Source organism: Tasmannia lanceolata, unplaced genomic scaffold (genome assembly GCF_043159265.1).
Source record: "Tasmannia lanceolata isolate RefF3 unplaced genomic scaffold, GAP_Taslan_0.1 ptg000011l, whole genome shotgun sequence".
NCBI classification, from domain to species: Eukaryota; Viridiplantae; Streptophyta; class Magnoliopsida; order Canellales; family Winteraceae; genus Tasmannia; species Tasmannia lanceolata.
In genome coordinates, this window is record NW_027518688.1 from 9,478,721 (window position 1) to 9,499,669 (window position 20,949).

Below are 20,949 nucleotides of genomic sequence, written 5' to 3' on the forward strand. Positions count from 1 at the left end.
CTTTTTCATAATTAGGAGATTTGCAGCCTTTTAATGTATTGTTGATGGTTGTAACCATATCTGCTCAAACAGAGCTCATGACATGGAAGGGAATACCATTGTCATGAAGGCATCTAGCAATCTTCTGGTCAACTTCTTCCCTAGAGCTAACATTAAACATTTTGTTAATTCTTGTCTCCATTGCAGAAAATGTACACTAAAACATTTTGCGATAAAGATGAAGAAACTACGTTGGTTCTTATAGAAGTTTACATCTAACAACAATCAGGTCCAATTCCTCAACGATTAGCTTGAGATTTCTTTTGTTATTAGTTTTTCTTTTTAAAAAAAAAATCCTTCAGAATCTCTCTTTTCTTCTCGTTTCTACAAGTGGATTTTTATCTCTTTTCTCCTCCTTTCTACAAGTGGATTTGTTTCTTTTCGGTACCAAACTTTATTTTTCACTACAAGCTTATGCCTCTGATGGGACCATAGTTCCGTCTCTTCAGGGTCATGTTCCATGGTCGTTCCTTCCTAAGGAGCGTTGAATCGTTGTTCTAGTGCAAGAACAGCACCCATGAGCATGATTCCTACTGTTAAGGGAAGGACAAGGTGATAGCCCTAGGAAGACAACAGTTGAAAAAATGTTTAATCTTAAATCTATGAGAGAAGTTGACCAGAAGATTGCGAGGCGCCCTTATAGCGACGGCATTCCCTTCCATGTCGTGAGATCACTTTGGGTAAATATGGTTACAAAAGGCTAAAAATATCCTAATTATTAAAAAGTGAGAACTACTTGGTTAGACAAAGAACGGACTAAGATGAGCCAAGCACTCAGTTCTTTAATGAATGATTAGAAGACGCATGGTTTATCCATGCTTCAGATGGCTGGTCCAACCCAGAAAATCAAACTTTGATCAACATTATGGATTCCTCAAGTGGTAGAGCCATGTTCATAAATGGGCACGATGTTTACAAAATATTGTTGAGTTGTTGTTCAAGGCTATTGAATACGTTGGGTCATTCAATGTGGTGCAAGTGATCACTGATAATGCCTCTAATTGCAAGTCTACATGAACACCATTGGTAAGCATCTCCATATATTCTAATCAGGTTGCTTAGCTCATACGTTAAATTTATTACTCAAAAATATTGTTAAATATGAACACCCATCTTTATCATTTGTTCATGAAACTGATAAAAGAGGAAAAGTAGTACTTATATATATTCCCTACCAGATTTTATTTAAAATATTTTCTGCTTCAGAAGGTAAATAAAATAAGATTTGCACACTATTATATTGTCCTTCAGGGCCTTGTAAAAGTATGGGCTGTTTGGTGTCTATGGCTCTAAATAGGCAATGGGAAAATCTAAGGAAAACTTGAGAGAAGTGAGAGTACTTAGAGTCTTGAAGCCTATTTATAAGATGTTGAAATCTTCATATTCCGATAGAGCACTGATTGGAGAGGTATATGAACATATGGATATAATCTTAGGGCATATTAGGGATACTCTTTCTCAACGTCGTGTAAAGTATGAGCATATTCACAATCTTGTGGTGGAAAGACGGGACAAGATGAATAAACCATTACATTGTCTGGTTAACATACTTGTCCTTAAATACTGTACAAATTCTTGGCTTTCAAAACACGCCTCAGGTGGTGTGAAGAAGACAAAACTTCATTTTGATATTGAGAAGCAAAGAGGCTATCTTGTGGCATTTCGTGATTTTAAAGGATTTCCATCGAAATTTTCAACCAAAACAGAAACATTTCCATTAGGGTGTGTTTGGTGCACAGAAGTCAGGATGGCTTAGGGGTTTTGCTTGGCATTTAGGTTCCACATTAGCAAGATTCCTTGTTTGGTTGCCAATATAGCATTGAAATCTCTAGAGACTCCCACGAATGTCTCCTAGTTAATCATTCATGTCTGTTGATGTGTCACCCTTGTTCCACCCTATATATCTAAAAACCCAAAACTACAAAAAGGTGGAATTTCGTTTGGATTTCTTGGGAATGATGCTTTGTTTCGCTCTTTCTCTCTCTTCCCTCTTTCTCCTCTCACTATATTGGTAATGACACCCTACCAATACGCTACAAGGTTGACAACCAAACCACCACTATTCTCCGAGGTAAGTTCCACGCAAATCCAATGCTTGTCTCCTCCTTGTTGTCTACTTCTTCCACTACTCTCTGAGTCTATGCCGCGCAACCAAACATTCCGTGGCAACCAAAACCGAAACTGAAATTGAAATTTAAAACCTTGGTCATGAGTACAGATGTAACGATGAATTCAAATTTACTAATGGGTTGCATTGCCCTACACTGGATCAAATCACATCCTAACTAGGACCAATAGTACCTCTGATTGACATGTAAAACGAAAGGAACGAATAATAAGGCTATAAGGTGTGGATCCTCAATAGATCTAAAAGTAGAACTCTTACAAGCCATCTCAAACTTATGCCAACTCAATATTAATGTTGGCCCCTTAAATAGGACCATAGTATCCGCTCAGACACACCCTTCGATGGCCTAGGAGCATCCCTTACAGGAATTAACTTAATTTTTTGTCGCCTTTAATATAAGAATACATGTTCTCACAATATGAGTGGCCTTACGATTGTATTGTCAAGGACGGACCAATAGAATATAGCACAACTCTAATGGCACGGCATCACACCAAACCAAAATTCAATTGAAAAGTTTACAAGACATCGGATTTTAACTCAGACCTTGACTCTGCCTTTTACCCACGCAATGTCATATGGGCAAGTAAGCGCCTCAATCATCATCTTCAACTTTTCTATCATCATGGTCGAGACCAAGTTGCAAATACTTCCACTATAAAAAATAAAAAAAAATAGTCTGTATCTACGCACCTAGCATGCAAGTGGTGTGGAATATATTCGTTCTCAATCATTTATCCATCCTTAGGGTCCCAGGGGGTACCACATCACAACAAATCACACAAACAGAACCAACACAATCCCCGTCAAGATTAGTCTCATCGTGCCTTTCACTCGTTTGTCAACTCTTGTCAAGTACTCTCTTCATGGGGAGGATGTTCTTCAAGGTTGATCTTATCCTCATCATCCAAATGTCCTATTAAATTGGTCTAAAGATTGAATGTACTAAGGGGGGCAATCAGACGAATTATGACTTGGTTCACCACACTTCAAACATTTAAAGATGGTGAGCTTTATGGTTTGGGCCCTAGGAGGCTACACCCAGCATTTGTCTCACTCACATGGGTTTTTGTGGCATTGCCCTTCGGAGGAAGAACGGAATTCAAACGTCTAATCACTCGGTTTCGAATGGCGGTACAAGAGGGTCCTTTATCAGTATCCCTACGCTAAGAATGACAAGCAATCTTCTCAGCCATTAGGCCAATTGAAAGGCATCATCAACATTGGGGGTGTAAAGGATAACTAACTCCTGCAACTGAAATCACGGCCCATTAATGTATCGAGCAACAACGTGCTCTTTATCTTCACCCAATGCATTACAAGATGTTAAGATATTAAACTCTTCTTCATATTCTCTCACACATCAAGCTCCTTGCTTAAGATCAAGTAGTATTCAGTAAAGTACGGTCCTAAAATCAGATGATATGTATTTAACTTTCATCTTTTCTTTAATTTTGGCCCGGCTATCAATCTTGGTCTTTTGGTCTTTCTTCTTTGAGTTCTCCTTGTTTGGAGTTGTTTCCAACACCCTTGAGTTTCATGATAACAAATCTAACAGTTTAATCTTATGCTAGCTCTTTCCATTCAAAGAAGTGGTCGATGCTGTCTACCCACTCTAAAAACTCATATAGGGTCAAGGCGGCCCCTAATATCCCCGAGTTCAACTTAAATATCTTAATCTCTAGAACCCTCGAAGGCTCGCACTAGCCTATCCTCAAAGTGATGTCTGGTTCCATCTTGGAATCGTCGCGGCTCCTTGAACTCATCATCTGGATCTGAAGGGCCTTAAGTCATCAAGACCTAACCCTCAACTACAGTCTAGCTTGGCACAAATGGCTGAAGTGGAAGTGTAGCCGTAGGGATCATGGCATTTCTAGGGCCTCAAGCCCTATATGCTCACTAACACGGTTTAGTGCTACCCTAATTTCGGCTAACATATTTGAAGGCTAATCCAAGGTGGCTTGTGTGCTCTGTTGTAAGAACCCTCGAAGTTGGACTCATCCTTGCCTTTAATGGGGAGCATTGGCCTATTAGTCATAGTCTGGAATCTAGATGTGTGCCATCGATGTGCAGGACAACCCTCCTTACACTCGAAAGACTTTAAGACACATAAGCAACAATAAATAGCACCACAATACGTAACTAACACCTAACTGGCATGGGATAGACACTATGACCTAGGACAATACTACATGCACAGCTCCACCAAAAGATGCCCTAACAGAAAAGAACAACTAATCTAGACTCTAACAGGAATTTGACCGAACACCTAGATGGCGTATGATTATGAAACTAAAGAAGGAATATGAGCTTTTGGCTTGGATACCAACTTGGTTCAAGCGTATGGTTCGCATGTGCTTTTCTGAAAATTTAGAAGCATAATATGGGCTCTAAAAACAACAACCCAAATCTACATAAACATAACATAAATTCAGCCATAAAAAAACAATTCAACTAGACATATTCCATACAATAATCCAAAAGAGAAAACAACTGCCTAGTGAATGAAATCAGTTCTTAGTCAAATTAGTCATAAAAAGCATATTTATAAAGAAATATTTATGGCCCAAAAAATACTAATAGGGTAGTGAACAAATGGAGAATCTTTAGGTCTAGATCAGTAATAAAGAGACGAGAGTTGGGAATGATTAAGGTAAAGAGTAAAGGTTAGTAGAAAATATTTCAAGGGGAAGATTATAAAAAAGGTTACGAAAAAATGAGGTGATTGGATCGTAACTTAGGCAATGTGCCAGGCTCCATGCCTTCGTCGCCGTGATGTTGGACATGTGTGTGTGTGTGTGTGTGTGAGAGAGAGAGAGAGAGAGAGAGAGAGAGAGAGGGGCGATCCCAAACACGAGAAAGAGGAGAAGAGTGGAGAAACAATATCACAAGGACAGAAAGGAAGGAAGAATGTAGTGAAAAGGGGCAGCTTATAAACCCAACTGTGAGGGTACGGGAAAGGAGAGAATAAGAAGAGAGGGAAAAGAATGAGGAAAAGAAAGGGAGGAAAAGAGGAGATGGAGGGAGAAAGTGGGCGACTCACCCGGTCCCGAGGGGGAAAGAGAAGGATATAAAGGGGGAGAAGGGGGGAGAGGAGAGGAGAGGAGTGGTGGGGTAATTTTCCAATCTAAAAAACATGGGTTTAGAGGGGAGGATGGTTAGGTTTTAAATGGAGAGGGATTTAGGCTAAGTGGTGGGTCATAGGATTTTGGCCAATAGGATAATTAATAGGTTTTTAAAAGGCTTAGGTAGGTTTTAAAGGATTTTAAGTGATGAACCAAGGGAGGAACCAATGATGTTTTAAGGTTTCTTTAGGGACGCGTTTGGATCACAAAGAATCGGGAATTAGAATCAGGATCTAATTATGTCTCAAAAGATTCCAGCGTTTGGTTCGATTTACGCAACATAATCGTATATACTCCAAGCGGAAAAAATGCTGGAATTTTGGGGTGGAACACGTAACCCACCGAAGAGAAGGTATTGTTTGATTCTTGATGTCTCCCTCCCTCCCTCCCTCTCTCTCTTTGAAAAACAAAAAAAGAAGAAGAAGAAAAATCTCTCCTCTCCCTCTCTCTACCTGATTTCAGTGAGAAAATCTTATGTGCCTGTGGATGATCTATCTCTCTTGTGTGCCTATGGATGATACATCTCTCTTAGATTCCCCTTTTTTTTTTTTAAATGATAGCCAATTTTAATGACAAAAGCGACCGAGGTGGTCAAAATACATCTCTCTTATGTTCATGCGGATGATCTATCTCTCTCATGCACGTGCAAGCACATTGGTGTTGGATTTTGTCCATGCTTGACCATTATCAAAGTCCAAGGTTGCCACCAGCATCGATTAGTCAATGCATGCATATTTCTTTTTTTGTGGGGAAAGAAAATCCAAAATTTTTCTTCATTGGCAAATGAAACATTTTTCGGGATGAAAATCCAAGAGCTTTATTCATCGGCAAACTGACATTCTTGTGTTGAGATCTTGAAATTGTTTTCGATTGCTAATGCTTGGCCTAACATTAGAATAGGAATTAAGATTATGTTTAACAAGAAAATGGGAATATGAATGGAATGAGATTCCCGATTCCGGCAATCCAAACGCACCCTAAGTGAGTTGTGGGGATTTAAGTGATGGGTCATGGGGGTAACCAATTAGATTTTAAAGTTTTAAGTGAATTGGTAATAGACAAGTAATTTGAGTCAAAGGTTGATGTAGGCATCTCCTACACATGTAGGTCCATAAAAAAAACTAAAAACTAAAATAAAATCCTATTAAAATGTAAACAATCATATCCATCGATAAATTCAACCTAAATCTAAGGCAATCACATCAAGACCCAAGTTGAGCTTCCCCCAAAAGATCCAAGAGCTCCATTTGAACGGCACGACTTCACCTAGATTCCGAGTGGAAAGTGGTACAAATTTTCTTTGCGACTCGGAATCCCCCATCCGGTTGGCCAATGGACAAAAACTTTTCTTTTCTTGTCGAAACCTTATTTATCCACGTGAACAAGGTTTTCTCCCTTACTCTCTATTCGTCCTTAAGGAACTAGAATGTAAAGGACATGGTGCAACTCTTACATCTCCCCATCGATCGCGATGCTCAGTGCCCTGATAAGTTCCCATCAATGTCGGAGCCAGCAAATCGGATTGAAGAGCTATATTGTTTAAGCCAATACCAGGAATGAGACCAGAACAGCCAATACCAGGAACGAGACCAGAACATGTATCTGGATCTGGTTGATGATCCATCATTTGGATCATCCAGAAAAACCAACTCAATCCACAGGTCAGGAAAGCCATTGGTCTCACTATCGGGCTGAAGGTTCGATTACTTTCTCCACTGTATACATTTAGTCTAGTGTATTGTTGTTTAATGGGAGTTTAGGAGTTCTTTTTTTTCAGTAATCAACTGTTTCTGTAGATTTTCTTTTTATAGCAATTTTTCCTTTTTACCCCTTCTATAGATAAATACCTAACCTTCTACTCTCTTGATATCAAGCATTTAGATCTATTCTCTACTCTTTAGTCTTCCGTTTTCTATTCGTAGATCATAAATTTCATCTTCTTTATTCTTCGATTCTTTTTCTAGCTCACCAACCATTTCATCCTTTTTCAACTTTTCGGTCATCTAGGGTTTAGATATTTATCTCCAACTCCATGATCATATTAGATAAGAATTGTTCCCTTCCATAGCACTCGAATCATATAAATAGCCTAGTTTAATATTGTTTCCTTAATAGTTATGTTAGATGTGTTATTCAGAACCCTATTCCAACATATTCTATTGCATCAACTTGTTTATCTTAACTTTCATCAAAGAAAGATACAAAATTCTCTCTAGTTTCATTCCCCTTTTCATCTGCATCATTTTTTATATCAAAGCTAAAAGAACTAGTTTTCTTCCCCATTGATCCTGCATCAAACAGGCTTTGTTAAAGATTCTAATCTCACAATAGCCAGCAACCTCAGGTTATCACTATGTCCACCACAAACCCACATCTGACATGAAACTAATCCTTCATCAAACAGTACAGCTAGTGAATTCAAGAATCTGGAATGCAAACATAAGGCCAAAATCTCTTCATCTCACGTCCAGTTTATAATTGAGAAAATCGATTGAAGCGCAATGAGCAAAGCATCCCTCCCTACATCACCCTAATGGAAATTATTGTCCTAGGTGAAAACATAAGCTGAAAAAGATGGATGGCAGAGACCTAATGGAGTATGAGGTTACCGATGATGTTGTCCAATGTGTTGTTTCTAATGTTCTAAAAAGCGCTGGGCGGAGTTGGGTGGCTGACTGACCTCCCAGCGCCCAGGCGGCGCCTAGGCGTTTTGAGGCGTTTTTCTTTTTTTTTAGATATTAATATATTTTCATAATATCTTGCATTTTTATATATAAAATACAAATACTTGAATACATAACAATCCAAACCATTTTATGCATAAGCACTAAACATTAAATAATAATAAAAAGTCAAAAACGCTCAGGGCCTGAGCGGCCGCCTCATCACCTGGGCGGCCGCCTAATAACGGCCAGGCGGTGAGACCACTTTTTTAAACGCCCAGGGCCTGGGCGGTGCATTTTTTCTGCGCCCCGCGACTAGGCGGCCGCCTTTTAGAAAGAGGTTGTTTCTCTAAAGCCATTAAAAAGATAGAATTAGTCTTTATTTATATATGTTTAATAATTTGAGGAATCTTTCATTTTTCTTAATGTTTAAAACATACTAAAGAAGCATGCGCCCATGAAAAGCCATTCAAATCGATCCACTCCAGTCATGCATACTCCCCAATTGCACCTGCAACACAGGCACATAGCCCCATAGTCATCTCTAGAGATTATTGATTCAACAGCCAACTAAAATCAAAGCATTAACTTTAAGCTTGCAAGCTACAACCCAAGTAAAATCTTCATCACATTGCATATTTGTACGGAACTTTCTCTGTCATTATCTTAGAAGCACGAAGCATGAAGCAGGTGCAGGGGGCAGAGGCGGGGGCAGGGAAGCGTGGGGGTCCAGAAGAGTCCAAATTTGGGAGCGCCATGGGAGCGTGGGTGTAATATTTTCTTTATATATCTTTCTACACTCAAGTACATCAGAAAATAGTAATTTCTAACCATCTTCATATATATCTTTCAAAATTAAAGTATGTCAAAAAGCGGTAATTTATAACCATCTTTTTTTTTGTGCCTTCTTTCCTCATGCCTTCCGAAGATGCATTTGTGCTTGCTCCAATGAAGTACTTTGAAGAGTTGGAGAAATTTGAGAAATCCCATTGTGAACACGATTAAAATATAATTGCCATTATAATTTATACAACTCCCATTTTTTAAATGAAGACGGTGACTTTGTAAATCATCAAAACAGCAAAGGTTAGTTCAGGAATTGCATATAATGGAAAACCCAAAATCTCCATTAATATGATGGTGAAATAGAGAAACAAGGGACAATTCTGCAACTTAATCCTTTAACCCCATGAGGACTACCAAAGATTGATATGGTATTTAAATACCCATCACAGCTTTGAGTTCCAATAATTTGTATAGTGTACATGGATAGTAGTCAAACATACAGAGATGCAAATGCAAGCTGAAGCAAAAATATTAGCAAGGGCAATAACAATGAACCGAACTGAAATAAGCAATCCATTATCCATATGAATCATGGTTTGGTTAAGGTACTCTAATGAGATAGAATAGCCAACATGAGCTGGCAATCTCTATATAAAGAACAAAAAAAAGAGAGAGAGTAGGCAATCGCTATACCATGAGCCAGAGGCTATGTTTGGTTGGGCGGAGGTGGCTTGGAGAGTAGTAGAATAAGAAGTCAAAAGGAAGGAGACAAGCATTTGATTTGGCTAGAATAATAGTGGAATAGTGGTAAGCATGGTTTGAAATTTCGGTTTCAGTACCGGTTTCGGACCCCACCGAAATCACATTTTCGACTGAAATCGCAATTTCGACCGAAATTTCCCGAAATCCAGCGAAACAAGGAAACCACTATTTTATTGGATATAAAATTTCGGCCGAAATTTTGGTAATTTCGGTCGAAATTTAGGTAAAATATTAAATTAATTAAAAAAAGATTTTTGAGTGAAATTTCGGCCGAAATAAAATACCGTTTCCGAAATCCGAAATTTTGGTGTCGGTCTCCACCGAAATCCGAAATTTCGGATTTCAGTCGAAATTTCTAACCATGGTGGTAAGTAGTGTTTGGTTGCGCATCAGTCCTCTCGGAGAGTAGTGGAAAAAGTAGGGGTGTCATTGCCAATATAGAGAGTGAAGTGAGAGATAGAGAAGAGAGAAAGAAGACCTTTTCCACTATTCTTCTACCAAAATTTTACCATTTTGGTAGAATTTGGTTGGAAGATGAGTAGGGGAACATTAATGCTACATGGGGGCCACATAGGAAAAAAATAATAATGATGACTGAAACATTTTGGGGAGTCAAGTAGAGTTTCAATGCAATATTGGCAACTAAACAAGGACTCGGCATTCATTGGCATTTGAATCCAATGAAAACCGAGCGTTTGTGCAACCAAACAAGGCCATAGAGAATTGTATCCAGAGCAATCTCCAACAAAAAGTCAAGGGAGATTGAGAATGGATGTAAGCCTAACGCCCATTTGCATACATAAACAAATTACAAAACATGGATTATGGAATCAACTTTATATTCTTTAAAATCTCTAAGGATTCATACACATTGTGGAAACATTGCAAACCTCTAATACTCAGTTTTCAGTGGCATATACTTTCGCAAACTTAAAGAGTTGGGTTGGAAAATTAGTAGGTGGAAACTTTTTCCTTGCCATTCATCAAGTTTATTTTTCCTCATAGAAACCTAAAGTTCACCTTTCTTGATGTGTTTTCCTTTTTCCATCTTGGCCAAGTTCCCTTAAAAAGAAAAAGAAGCCTTCAAAGAATCCTAATATAATTCGAAAGACTTATACCAATTCTAGAATACCCTTACTAACTCAACAACAAGAAAGGAGCACCAATCACAAATTGGATGAAAAGATCCTACACTCCATAGAAGGGGAACACATATAAAATGATCTGCCTTGAAATGAGAAAGAAATCAAAGATCCTTGATAGGCAACATGTACTATGTTCACACGGTGGCAATAGCATAATTGCATAAATACTTCCACCCTATCACCGAGCAATGGCGTGGATGTTTACAGGCTATTTCACTTATGCTTCTAGTTAAGTGTAGCATGTTGGTAAATATTTGAACTACATAAGTAACATGGCTTCTACACTACAACACGTGATCATCATTGCCATAAGTTTTTCTATTGGGTCTTGCTCCAACAATGCTGTGAATTGGGTCAACCATGAAAAAGGTCACTGTGCTAATGTTCTATAAACTAACTCCAAATATTCAAAAGACACACGAGTGTACTCTCCTTGAGTAAAGGATGCAGGAAAACGCATATGCTCCTCTTCAAGATAAAATTTTGCTTCTAATGTTATGGATTACATAAGCAATAAAAGACCACAGCTATAAAAGCCACCAATTTTTCAAACAATACCCAATACAATATATCTGCAGATTGGGAAGAAGAGCAACAAGTAGCCTAAAGAATCCACATGGATACCCTCAGACAACTAGTTTTTCTTAAAAAAAGAACGTTGTTTCTCATACCAGATTACATTGCCGAGTAGTGGCAGTTATAGTTGCAATAATGTTGATGATTTATTTGGTATCAGGGACACTTGGAGTTTCATCTCTGATGACAAAATGAATCTAGAGCTTTCAGCGTAGAAAGACGTCAAGAAAGCTTGAATAAGATTGTTAAAGGGTTTAAGCGTAGAGAAAGAAAGAGTCTCTCAATAAAAGAGACAGTTAATTTAACCACCTTTTACTACTTGGAGTCTTAGACACCTAAGACTAATTAACCCCAGAGTATATAAGATTAGCTAAAACAGAACCATGATCAAATACCATTACATTAGAAAAAAAAAAGAAAAAAAAAAACAGAACCAAATCATCCCGTGTGCTCTGTTTGTGCCTGTCTGCACATATCAATATATGCTTAAAAGGGTACAGTGGATCCACCAAAACCAAAGCCCTAGGTAGGCTTTCCTAACTTACTTGCATTGCTTCAACCATAAGACAGTTCCACACAGCAATCAAATAACATAACCATTTCTAATCTTCCATAAGATTTCAATTCTAAATACAATATGAAGTGTGTGTATATATATATATATAGCACCGATTGTATAGAAGACGAAAAATAGAAAAGCCAAAGAAGGAAATATCATCAGCACTCAAAGTACATAAAACGAAACAAACCTAAAACCTCATAAACCCGATCTAATATGAGAAATCAAATTAATTCCACAACGGATAGACGAGCATTCACATCTGTCCGTTGTTTGGAGAATCAGATCCAAACGACGGACAAGAAAATCAAAAAAGCCCGCCGAAAAAACCCTAGGATTCGATTAAGATCGAGTCCCGTCCAAATTAGGGTTTTCAAAGTCAAAAGGATAACATTGATATGGAGAGAGGGAAGAAATATAAGAATTGCAGAGGGAAGGAGGAGCAAATTCATACCTGTCTCTCTAGGGCTCTGTTTGAAAAATCAGGTGCTGACTGCTGAGAGGGGGTCTGATTTTATAGAAAAGGGGTGTCTGAGGAGAAGAAGGGGTGGTTTCTGTATCGTCTCTAGTCTGGGCGATGTTTGTGTTTGTTCTTCGTATTTTGGGGAAAAAAGTACCCGGTCATGTTTTCTTTTCAGTCGTCGTTGCACATTAATTTACCCGCCATCAGGCAGATGGTAAAATGAGTTTTTTTTTTTTTTTTGCCTTAAAATAAAGGGCGTAAAATTTGTTTTACGCCGAAACAAGAAAACCCTAATTATAATTTATAATCAAGGTTTTAAATTTTGGTTTCGGTCCAATTTCAGACCCCACCGAAGTCCGAAATTTCGGGCCGAAATTAGGTATTTCAGTTCGAAATTTCAGACCAAATTTCCAAAATTTCGGACCGAAATTTTGTGACAATTTTTTTTAAAATAAAATGACATTAAATCAAAATTTCTGACCGAAATTTCAGTAAGGGCAAAATCTAAAATTTCACCAAATTTCGGTTTCGGTCCCCAATCGGCCGAAATTTAAAACCATGATTATAATCAAAGATTTAAATTTCAACTGAAACCAAAATTGGAAAAACTCGAAAGGCTACAAAATTTCAAAATTTCGACCAAAATTTCGTTTTCCCTGAAAATTCGGTCTGAAGTTTAAGGGTGTGTTCCATTGAGGGTAAATAGGGGGTAAAACATTGATTTACCCTCTAGGAAGAAGATACAGGTATTCCAGTAGTCTTAATTTTGGAATCTTGGCCCATATTCCGCTTTCGTTGCGTCAGTTGTTTACTCCATAATGGGGTAAGTTGCATACACCGCAAAAGGTAGTAATTAGTTTACGAAGTAAGTCAATAAACATCGCGCTTGTTTTCCGTGGACATCTCTCCCAAAACAACAAGTTTCTTCTCGTCTCCCACCCAGATTTTGAGGAAATCCAAGAGCCTAAAGTCTGTGTATCCAAACGAGCCCTAAAGCTACAAGATAGTATTGGAAACCAAAATTCCAAGAAAGCCTGTCAAATAAGAGAGAGTCACAATATCTTGTTATAGTAATTAGGTCAAGCAAGAGGTTGCTTGAAGCATTACATCCAAGGTATCTAATTTGAAATACCAAGTTTGTTGCCCCCAGCCCCTATATATAGAGATACACTAGGGTTAATGACGGGTTAATGGACTCTAGCCCATGTGGGCCCACTACACCGGTCCATTATCTTACTGGGCTTATATTAGAACATACATGGGTTATATCATATACCCAACAATCTCCTCCTATGTTCTACATATAGCACAATCCAATAGATAGATAATGTAATGTTCAAAACAAAATATTGAATCATCCACATCACCATATGGTCTATATCATAAAAGATCTGTAATCCAAATGAAAACATGAATCATTTTATGACAAACCAAGAGTTTTAGATATACAACAAGCTAAACTCAACCAAAAGGTAGTTTCACATATAAGTGAACCCCACTGATCTTAGATGAATTCACACATGAGGTATGATTCTCATCGAGATCCAAAATAAAGTTCCACAAAAAAGTGAACTCTATGCATACTGAAATGTAAGCATAGTCTTTATGACTTTAGAAGATTTACTCATCAAGTAAGTCATCTTCATCAAAGTCCAAATTAAGACACGCTCCTCCTTTTTTGCCAATCCCTGTGAATTACCAAATATGGATTTCATGAAATGAATCCAATCATTTGTGTAAAACACTAAAGTATCTAGTTCTACCTGAAGAAGAACTTAGTACAATTCCATAATTCACGAAAGTATCTAGTTTTACCTGAAGAAGAACTTAGTACAATTCAAAATGGCTGAAAAAATATCAGTATCACTCTCACCATAAGCATCATCGTCAAGTTTCAATAAAGAACAAGACCTAAACAGCTTCTTTTGCAAATAACCATTCCTAATTGTCAAGTTTCATTAAAGAACAAGACCAAATAGTTTCTTTTGCAAAAAACCATTTCATGTTTCTTTTTGGAATGTTACAGTCATCTTATCCATATTTGAGTTAAGCTGTATCATCAAGTTTGGAATGTACAGCCTTTCCCAAAAAAGACATGTCATCAAATGTGGAATGACACTCAACAACTGTAAACATCATCGAAACATATCAAGTGCCTATCTTGGCCAAAAGGGAGATTCGAAGATTCAAAATAACATGGATGTAGGTTAAGTCATGTCTATACAGACTTTAGCCCCATCTCCCCCACAATTTTGAATATTCGATCTTTGACCAGTCCCTATTGTGAGAGCTTCGGCCTATTATCCTTCGATTTCGTATCAATCAAAGTGATAATCCCTTATTCTTGAGATAATTCAGCATATGGCCTGTTTCAGCCTAAGATGTCTCCTCTTATCATTAAAGAGTGAGTTCTTCACAACCATTGTTGTAGCTTGATTATCACAAAACACACATAAGGAACTAATCCTTAACCCACTAAAGAACTAATCTTTAACTGGGTTAGTGGAATGTCATAACCATAATCAGATTCTTTATCCCTTAGCTTTCATCTATAGCTGAAGTTAGAGCATAAAGTTCCAATTCGACTTTCACACAACAGCAATAAATTTGCTGTCCTCTGATTCTGAGCCCCATGATGCATCAGAATATCCTTCCAGTACAGGAGGATGGCTACGATAACAAAGAGCATAATCTTGAGTACCGTTAAGGTATCTCATCAGCCTTATAAGGGCATTCCAATGCTCATGGTTAGGACTACTAGTAAAATGACTCAGCATGCCAACTGTAAAGGCTATGTCTGGCTTAGTGCAACTCATAGAATACATGAGACTACCAATCAGTTTAGAATAATCTAACTGATTCACACTGTCTCCTTCATTAGAAATCAGCTTCTTGGTATAATCAAATGGTGTCTCAATCGGTTTGCACTCACTGTATCCTCATATAGAAAGTAGTTTTTCAATATAATGGGCTTGGCTAAGGGGAATCCTTTGCCTTCCAAAACTTACTTTTATACCAAGAATGATGTCAACAACACCCAGGTCTTTCATGTCAAATTCTTTACTCAAGGTTAGTGTCACGTCACCCACTACAGAGAGATCGAAACCAAGAATCAACATCTCATCTCCATACAAGCAAATAATCATGATCTTATTCGACACAAAACGATAGTAAAGGCATTTATCCGAGTAACTGGTCATAAACCCAAAGCTCTTTACTAAGTCAAAATTTGATGTCACAATTTAAGTGCATGATTAAGACCAATACAAGGATTGTTAGATCTTAACATCCATACGAGCTTTGTATAATCACATACAAACAAATATCTACTTACAGCCCATAGTCTTAGCCTCATTGGCAAATTGACTAGCTACCAAGTTAGATAACCAACAGAGAGCTCATTCCATCATGAATGGCTTCTGCCCACAACATAGAGTCTCTAGATCTCATCACTTCCTAATATGATGATGGATCATTCTCCAATTGGTAGGTCACAAAGTCCTCACCAAATTCTTGGGTACTCAATCACATGGAGGAGCATTTAGAGTTTTAGGATGTGATTTGCAGTCAAAGCTGCCTCTCCCCAAATGCAACTAGGCATGCCAGCTAACATTAACATGGAGTTTAACATTGAATTTAATGTCCTGTTCTTACACTCAGCTATGCCAATTGATTGAGGCGAGAGAGGAGCAGTAGTTGCAAGGATTACGCCCTGAGAGGCTCAGAATTTCTTGAACCCTGTCAATGTGTATCTTCTCCTTCTCTATCACCCCTAACTCTCACGCTTGTCAAATGTAATTGACATATATAATGGTATCTTATGAGTATTAGTAAGTTAGACCATTTTTTGATAGTGCACATGTCCCAATCGGTTGTGTAACAACTTAGGAGCAATTAGCGGTGAACTAGCCTAACTAACAGTCTCATTATCTAAACTCAAATCAAACATATCATCTATCAAATATGCACAATCAAAATAGTATGAGTTAACAATCAAAAGTTACTCTACCACACATAAAGGAAATACATATGCCAGCATAGTCTAAAAGACTAATAGAAATTAAATTCTTTTGAAGAGCAAGAACTACTTTAACATTTTTTAAAGTTAGTATTTGTCTTGAAGAAAGGACCAAGTTCGCAGTACCAGCGTGAGTCACCTCTACCTCTGCTCGACTGGCCACTGTAACGGTCTCTTTCGCGGCAACATCATCAATTAGTAGTTTCGTGGAGTTGCAAACATGACAAGTGGCTCCTGTATCTAACCACCAATCTGAAGAAGTACTGGCCTTACCGTTGCCCAACATAGCAACAAAACTCTTAGGCTCAGTCTTACCCACCATCATATGAGCTTCCTTCTGTGGTGTGTCAGATTTAGACTTGTTAGGTAGACTACAATCTGCCGCAAATTGATCACATTTTCCACAGTTGTGGCACTTGCCCTTCTTTTCTTAAAGACAGTCGTTTTGGCTTCCAACTTGGGAATATCACTCTTAGGTGACTTGGATGTCTTAGGAAAGTTCTTGGGAATATCCACCAAAAACTTTCACAATCTCAGCCCAAAATTAGAAAATCATAATTCTTCTACTACCATGTTCCTCTCATGTGTATGTGTCGAGAGAACAATATCACATGAGTAATGAAAACAGTTGTCTCTCTTTGTGAGATGTAAGAAACCCACGATGGAGGAGGGCAGCATAGATCCACGAGCCGAAGGTGCAACCTCTCTACAATTTTTCTCAAGACAACCAGAAAAATGAGAGAGGGAAGAGGGGAGAAAAAACACGCCCAAATCAACTTCTATGGTGGTACAAAACCATGCCCAAATCTGTTTTCAATGGAGATTTGCAGAGAATTGACCCATGGCTATTTCTCCATGCCGTGAATTTCCTTCATTAAGAAACCCCAAATTTGAGAATTGTCAGCTCGTGAAGAAGGAGAATCCGAATTTTGAGGGTTCGGTGAAATACAAAACCCACTTGGAAACACAAACCCTCGTTAGAAACTCACATGAGAGAGATACACACGCCTCTGTGTGATTATGTAATGGGAAAATTAAATTCTTTTAACCATCAAGAAGATTCGATTCCACCAAAAAACTCCAAAAGGCCCAGAAAGAGAAACAGACGTCCTCTTGGGGAAGAGAATAAAACGAAAAACCGACGATTCAAAAATTAGGGTCTTAGACGGCAATTACAGAGGAGAGTGATGATTTGTTGATTTGCAGAGAACAAAACCCAGACGTCTGTTGGTGCTGAATAACCCAGCCGTGTATGATCAGTTCTCTGTTTAGAGAGAGAAGCAGACGTTCCATGAGAGATCAAAAAACCCTAACGAGTGTGATCAAAACGATCGCACAAGAGAGAGTTGAAGACGATTCCAAAAAAAAGAAATAATGCTTCAAGATTGTTATAGTAATTAGGTCAAGCAAGAGGTTGCTTGAAGCATTACATCCAAGGTATCTAATTTGAAATACCAAGTTTGTTGGCCCCAGCCCCTATATATAGAGATACACTAGGGTTAATGACGTGTTAATGGACTCTAGCCCATGTGGGCCCACTACACCGGTCCATTATCTTACTGGGCTTATATTAGAACATACATGGGTTATATCATATACCCAACATATCTAACTTTCCTAATTGGCTGAGACTTTATCTCTATAAAAAGGGGACCAAAGCTCAAAGGCACGGATTTCAACCAAGAGAGATTGGTCCTTATTTGTTTCCCTTTCTGACTCGGGCATTGGAGAGCCTTCCCGGAGTCCAAACTCCAGCAGGCTTTTCTACCCCCATTCCCTCCTACAGGTTGAAGTGCAGGTCTTCACTCCCAGAACAATCTCTTTGTTGCTCATTGTTCGAGAGCCTAAATCCATATTTTAGCGACGACATTTTGGCAATCATGAATTTTTTTCCCCATGAAATATTAGTTTGTCAAGTGGTTGGAGATGGCTAGGGCGTGGGAGATGTAGACACTTGAGATGACATGACACCGAAGAGCGTAAGAAACGGCTAAAAAACTAGGAAACTTAAATTATATTTTGATTATAGTTTTTCTTTCCCTTGTTTTTTGGATTTTTCTCACTCTCTCTTCGCTCACGCTGGGAGTAGGAAATGTAGACAGTCTCTAGTGAGTAGTTTCTCTTTCTCCCACCCTCGCTACTCCCTAGCCCTCTCTCACCACAATTTACAATTCCTTGAAAAAAAATCATGCCAGCCAAACATGGCCTAAAATAAAAAAAATAAAAATCAGAGAAAAAAATTTCCATCAAAAATGTTTTTCTTGCAACTAAAGCAAAGGAACAACCTTTGGTGCTATCCTCACCGTACACATGGCAATTGTAGATGAGAAAGAACAACCCTTCATGTCGTCCCCAACATATACATTTGGTGATCTAAGATTCAAGATCTCCCCCATTTATTCCACACTCACACAAACACTGTGGACGTTTGATTTCTAATGAATCGGCATCGTATGAAGTTTAGATCAAAACCGAGGATTTGCTAGCTTTTATCAATCCATTTGTTGGCTTTCTTACTTATTTATATTATATTTGGGAATTCATATTGGAGTGGGTTTTATAATCCATGTTTGTAAAATTCTAAGCGAAAACATAGATTTTACAAGTTAAAACCTGGATTTTATAAGCTAAAGACATGGATTTTACAATCTAGGCTTGTAAAATCTAGCATTTAGCTTATAAAATATAGGTTTCAGCATGTAAACCCAGGATTAAAGTCTAGAGATATAAAATACATGTTGCCAAATGGCCCCATAAAGTTTAGACATTTTTTACACCATAAATTAATTTAACCTATTTGATTACTTTTACTTTATTTCCTAAGTCTAAGAGAGTGTCCCATTGGTGGTCTTTGGATTGGATGCCCTACTTGAATGATTATATCTTTAACAAAGCTCTAGGGTTGGCTATCCCTACCAGTATAGTATACCCTACTCAAATTCCTCCCAAATACAAATTTTTCTCCTCTTTCCTGTTTGTTTTGTTTTTTATCTATCATAACATCTTTTCTTCCCTCCCAAATTGATTTTAAAAGAGTGATCAACCGGCTGCCAAGGATAGCTAACCCGTGCTCAACACACTTTATGGGGCTATTCTTGAATGTTGAAAATTTTGTTCCATAAACTAGGCATTTCCAACCATAGTAGTTTCTCTTATTTGAATTATATATAGGGAAATGATTTCACCACAAACATGTTTTGATACATGACGCTCATGTTTCTTGTCTTTTATATTTAAAGAGCTGTAAAAGGGTTTTTATGGTCCCCAAAACACACTTAGTGGCAGTTAAATGCTAAAAGACAAGATACATGAGCGTCGTGTATCAAAACATACTTGTGCTGAAATCATTTCCCTATATTTATTATTTTAAGTATGTACATTGCAAATTGATATGCTAGCATAATTTTAAGCTGTGTTTGGATCTAGAAAAATATTATGGAAAATTTTTAGGATTTAGTGCAAGTTTTGGCTACCATAATTTTTTTTTTCATGATAAACTAGTGTCTCCAAGTGGTGAAGTGGCCAAAAATCAGGAAACAAAAATCAAAAAACTGGTTTCTCAAGTGGTGAGGTGGCTAAAGGAAACAAAAATCTCTACTAAAAAAAGGATGGACTTTTTTTCTTGATTTTTAGCCACTTCTCACCTTCATTTCAATCGTGCCCACTAAAATCTCTCTCCTCACACGCGCCCTACACTCTCTCACCACTTTGAGGCACTAATTTATCATTGAAAAAAAATTCTCTCAGCTAGACATGCCCTTAGTAGGTTGATATTTTCCTTGAAAGCATAGGAAATTTTTATCTTGGATAAAATATGGAAAATGATATCAGTACAACCATGTTTTGATAATTGCGCTAAGTCATCTTGTCTTTTAGTATTAAAAGAGCTCTCAAATGTTATTATAGTTCCCAAAAAATTCCCACGAGCCAATTAAGAAAGATAAGACAAGCTGAGTTTGTGCAGTTGTTAGAACATGGTAGTACTAATATCAGTAGCATAAAATATCTGTCAAAAATTATTTAAACAAATGCTAAAAATTTTTTTCACTAAATATTTCCCCGCGCCCAAACGGCCAAACATCTCTAAAGGGGGTGTTTGGATGTGAATAATTTTTTTTTCTTTTTGGTACCGAAGGGTGTCCCACCCCCTTCGGGGGTAGGACTATTTCCCTATGGATGCGTGCAATCACCTAGAAACCACGAGCATCGGGTAAGCAAGGGGGGATTCAGGTAAGCAAGGGGGAACTCGAACGCATGAATAATTTGGATGTGAATATTTGATTGCATGAATAATTAATAGCTCTGACATGAAGTATATTTATAATTAAATAGTTTTACATTATTTCCATGGCATCCTTCATTTCCAAATAAATTTAATTACACGATTTCTAATTTTCCTAAAAGTTCACTAAGTTTTGTTTGATTAATAACTTCAAGAAAATTATATGTTCTCACAATGGTATGCCTAATCAAATGGGTATTATATATTAATTTTTTTTTAAATTATGTAAAACCTAATGGGTCCAACTATTGAAGTTTTGCAAGGAAAATGTAATATCATTTTATGGCGAGCATGTACACACATCAAGTGTCCAGAGTAGAGGAAAAAAGTGGTCAAATGCTGGGAAAAGAAAACATTTTAATGACATGATGAAAAAACCATTTCTTCATTAATTAAATTACAA

At 37.7% G+C, this 20,949-nt stretch overlaps 1 protein-coding gene across 7 annotated transcripts in view; it reads right to left on the reverse strand.

Annotated features, from left to right (window-relative positions):
• Window positions 1-12,423, reverse strand: part of LOC143886409 (barley B recombinant-like protein D) — a 32,586-nt gene extending 20,163 nt beyond the window's left edge. For 4 of the 7 annotated variants that reach the window (XM_077390379.1, XM_077390377.1, XM_077390376.1 and 1 more), the window contains exon 1: window positions 12,238-12,422. The gene's annotated coding sequence lies outside the window, so the exon portion shown is untranslated. Of the gene's footprint in view, window positions 1-8,395; window positions 8,467-12,237 lie in introns of all 7 variants that reach the window. The other 3 variants (XM_077390381.1, XM_077390380.1, XM_077390378.1) reach the window with 2 other exon arrangements.
• Window positions 12,424-20,949: the final 8,526 nt, after the last annotated feature.